The sequence below is a fragment of the Montipora foliosa genome, chromosome 14 (assembly GCF_036669935.1).
Source record: "Montipora foliosa isolate CH-2021 chromosome 14, ASM3666993v2, whole genome shotgun sequence".
NCBI classification, from domain to species: Eukaryota; Metazoa; Cnidaria; class Anthozoa; order Scleractinia; family Acroporidae; genus Montipora; species Montipora foliosa.
Genome location: NC_090882.1, coordinates 13875348 through 13880347, shown reverse-complemented (window position 1 = coordinate 13880347; position 5000 = coordinate 13875348). Strand labels below are relative to the sequence as shown.

General features: G+C 39.8%; 1 pseudogene; it reads right to left on the bottom strand.

Moving 5' to 3' along the window:
• Window positions 1-3372: 3372 nt before the first annotated feature.
• The window catches only part of LOC137984452 (uncharacterized), an 8922-nt pseudogene continuing 7294 nt past the window's right edge, over window positions 3373-5000 (bottom strand).

Below are 5000 nucleotides of genomic sequence, written 5' to 3'. Positions count from 1 at the left end.
GCGTTAAGAATTTCACTCGAAAAGAAGAATAAACTACAATTAACGTAGAGGTAACTCACAAATTTGGCGATCATCCCAATTTAGTTTTTCAAAGGTCCCAGCCTGGGATCTTTTTAGCTTTGTTAGCGCTGGGTAATCTCGGGCGCCCCCTTCTGTGAATTTATTCCAATTGTTTAAAGGCCCGGTTCGGGGAGCCTGTTGTGCCTTGTCGCGGCATGGTTTCAGAGGCTTTGTTTGGGAATTTTGTTGCAAATTTCGCCCTTTTGCTATTTTCAACGCTGGTCCCTTGACACTTTCAGTTGACTCGACAGCTTTTTCTTTTCTTTTTTTCATTTTATTTGTATGTTTGTATTCGCCCATTTTATATTTTTGGTTTTGTTTTTCTCGTAGTTTTGTATCGCATTGTTATGGTTTTAATTTCCGCTTAGTAATTACCGATTGTTCATCATCTGTTAATTTTTTGCTATTACGTGTTATCACGCCCTGTTATGTAATCATCTTTGTAATGTTATGTCATCCTTTGTACTGTAAACTTATTTAAAGAAATTGTAATTTATTGATCACTTGCACTGCAACTGATGAAGGTCATTGACCGAAACGTCTTTCTATTAATTTTTTTTTACCCTTAGATATTTTACCGTTTCATTGGCGCTTGTTGGATGAGAGAATGGCGATAGTCAACTTCAACCTCTCGTTAATTTATTTAGCTTACAAAAGGAGTAATGATTTAATTTTACTGCTGAGTTTGCGCACTTTCGTCGAATGCGTTATTACTTTCTCTTACAATGAAATCCGTTTTTAAGTACATAGCGTAACCATGGTCCCTAGTGGAACGAAAGGCCAAATCTTCGTCAACAAAAACGGCGAAAGTACCTCTTTTCATCGTTCTCTAAAGAACGCTTTTACCCGTGGAATGTCCGACGCTACACAGACGAAAGTTAAATAGCACAGTGTACACAGAAAACTCATCTTAATGAAAAAGGTTATTGAAAAAAACACTAACAAACGAAAGCGCGGATAGAAGTAAGCGTGTAAAGAGAAACTGTTGCAAAATCGACTGGGAAAAAAAGTGATAATAAGAGCTCAGGGGGTGGGTACTCCCTTATATGGGCTACATAAGTATGTGAGGCCCAAGAGGGTATGGTTTTTTAGCCGTTTTTGTCTGAAATGGGGTATCGGTTTTGACCATGCTGGTCTGATATAGGGTATGGATTGTGCACTCAAGTCTTGAATTGGGTGTGTTGTTTAGAAGAAGCTACTTATTCATCATTAGGCGATAAGACCATCAACAAAAGCCCTTCTCAAATTATTACGCCAACCATGTAACAGCTGAAATAGGTCTGAAATAGGGTATCAAATTCTTGTGCAGGCCTGAAATAGGGTAGGCAGAATCGCAGATTTTGGTCTGAAATAGGGTAAGGGTTTCAGGAGGCGGGCCGCACATCCCCACCCAATTTTTCTGGGAGTACCCCCCCACCCTCCGAGAATAAGGGCATAGGATCAGAAACCAAACATGCGGTGACAAATAGAAGCTAAATTGCTGTTGTCGCACAGAAGCTTTTGCGAAAAGATGCATCTATGGCGTAAGAAGTTTTTTATTGGCAAGCTTATTCGAATATTGACTAAACTATTGTCGTCCAAGGGCACATTTCCTTAAAATACATTTTCAAACTGAGTTCTTCCGAGAGCCAACCGTGTACGAAAGGAGTATGCTGCATGCCTGCATACATGCATACTTAGCTGACCACTCCCCTTTTGGGCTTTTCAGGGCCAATGAAACACAATCAATGAAACGAAAAAACAAAAACAACAACTTTTAAGAATCCAAACTGGCCGGACACAAACCAGTTGGCTGTTTATAAGTAAAACCGTGAACTGAGTTGAACCAGGTATTACCAGGCCCTGCCAATTCAACGAGTGTGATCAGAACGGGTCTTGCAGCGTTACTATTTTTTACGCACGGGTTGACAATGTTTTCCGGCTTTGCTCAATTAAGCGCATACACACGCGATACAGCACTGTTACGTAAAAGGCGATACCATCTGTAAATATTAATTTATGTTTCACAAGGAGCCAACATCTAATGGCAACAACATGGCCGTAACGTTAGATTGTTGCCATAACAAGATCTGAAAAGTGAGAAAACCGATAGTTATAATTGAGCCCGTTGTACCATGAAAAATCAAGATAGTGGCGAGATCTGCTTGAAACCAAGCACTTAGACCTGGGCTCGAAACTGTATCCTTGCAACATGCAGCGCATGCTCAATAACGATCTTACTCCATTCATGCAGAGTCTTTCTCAAGAACGCCAAAATCGAGCAAGCAAAAGAAAGGCTCTGCTAGCAGGGTGGCTTGCTTCCAGTCAATTGAGATTCTTCAAAAAATAATTGAATATATCTGTTCTGCTGTGTCATTGAGTATGTCTTTTGTTGGCCATGGACAACCCCCAAGGGGAGTGGTCAAAGAAGTATCTATGAATTCATTGTACTCAGGATGTGAATGGAATAGATTGAACACAGTCAGATCGGACAATTAAAGACAAATACATAGGTTGTGCTAGACTGGCGAGGTGACGGTGCTAGCGACATGCATATAATTCGTCAACCTCGGCGGTCGTTAATATCGAACCATTCTCGAACAAGCGTTTAGGCTTAAATAGTGCAGATTTGACGGAACACTACATACGATATTAGGGAGTTTAAGAAACGACGACGGCTACGACTACAACAACGCCCCAAAACAATGATATCATTGGTTAAAAGAGCATAAATAATCATGCTGCATGTGCAGCACGGAATTTAGCAAGCATGTTTGCGGTCATCTGCATAACGACGACGTGAAATCACCACATTTGAGGTTTTGACGACAACGTAAGCATGCAAAAGAGAATCTTTCATTCTCTATTTTCATTCTGAAACCTCTCGTACCAATTTATTTTTAGGATACTTCGCCTATATTGTAGGACGTGAGCGAGACTGAATAATCGCGAAAGACATAATTATGATAGAGGTAAGGTTTTTTTTAAGGTGACATTTTTGTCGACCGTCGCCGCCGTGGCAGATCTTAATTATATAAAAGTCCCTATACTTACTCCGTAAGAAACAACAGGTTTGGCCTTTCAGTTGCTTTGTTATGTATTTCTCATAAAGTGTCCCACTGACCGTGGCAGAACAATTTCAGCCACAACAATCGCATTCAAATTACGGTGTAATAGCAGAAGGACTCGTCTTCAGTGGCCCCAAGTTCCAGTCGTAACCAAAAAGGATCCCCGTATTGTGCTATGCAGTTGGTGTCATTTTCTCTATCAGGGCAGCTTTTGCGCAAGTAAATGTCACACTCTAACCGAAAATAAAACGAATTTGAACAGCGCTGAAATTAGACTAAAACTTTATTCGATGAATGCGAATACTTTTTAAGCAAAATGCACTATAAGAGGTCTAAGAGGACTAAGTGTTTTACCCATTCATTTACCCAATTATTTTTAGCATTTCAGTTTTTATATATTGAATACTCAACAAAATAACTCCATCGCTTTGTTTCCATAGAAACTTACGTCAGGAACCCATGACCCGGAGCCTACAGCTCTACTGTGCTCGTGTAACGGCGTTTTCACAGACCGATTTATTTTTAGATTGAATTTTCCGCGAATGAGACTCCCACAGGAGCCCGATGACCAATTACAAGAAATTAAGCTGACGTCATAGGGTCACCGAACCGGAACTGCCTTTGTTTTTTTCACCTAATTCGCGAAAAGGGCTAGTCTTAAAGTAAAACTACTTGTGAAAACGCCGTTTCACAGACGCTGCATGAAAGTTGCACGCTCCAGATGGGCTCCTGCTTACGTATTACACTCTAGAACCTCTTTTTGCACTCAAAACCACTTATGTATTCGTAATATTGGTTCAATTTATACTACAGACGGATCATCCGCCAAGACTAATCATCTGTCCAGTATAAATAAGGAACAAACTACGAGACGATTTATCTGTGTGTCTTATATAGTTCGACCTGGAATGTCCGAGAAAGCGCGGCTGGGGTATCAGGCTAGTCACTATTGGGGGCAAATTTCAAAATGGCGGCAACAACGCAGTTCGCGGAAGTGTAAAAGAAAAGCTGCCCAATACTCTTTGTCTCTTAATCTTAATGCTTATTTTTTAGTGTGTTTGACATTGGAGAGTAATCTTTGTAGGGGAACTTGGTTCCCCCCAATTATTCCCCTGTGATCCTTTAATCCTGTAATTGCACGACAAAGTATTCTTAAACTTAAAGGGGCTATGTCACGCAAAATGATTTCATGACACCCAAAATGCCCAAAAAGTAGAATGAAACCACTTAACCACTTAAGATTGTTGAACATCATAAACGATTACAACAGAAGGAAAAAGAAGCATGGATGGACACAAATGAACAAGATTGAAACGGATTGCATTTGATTAATCTTGAAAATAGTCGGCCTAACGTTTTTTTCAGTTTATGACAAATCGCCTGGATGAAGGTCTTTTCGCTCAGAATCACCTTGTTTGTGATGTGACGATAATTTTATCGGTAAAGGAATTTCAAATTACCATTTTCGAGTTTTAAACTCGTGACTAACTTAAGATTTCCCCTAAACACCTTAAAATAACGTGACATAGCCCCTTTAAACTTGATTATGTGCCATTAATGAGGCACTGGATCGTGTTAACGATGATTAAGGCAATGCAGAAAATAAAATACCAATGAATTTAAAAAAAAAAGAAAAGAAATTTTTACGTAAGTACGTAGCATACCACCGATACACCGATTCAATCTAAGAGCACTTGAACACTACATCCTTTTCAAAAATCCATTCGTGTTCCATGTGGCATTGTACCTAATAACAGTAAAAAACATCCATTTATAATTAGCATAGGAAATCGGACGGTCTGCAGGCTAAAATTTCAACTTGTGCGAGTGGTCGTAAAGCCTGGACGCAGGCACAAGCACAAGCATAAGTACCTTATACACCTTATTCCAAAA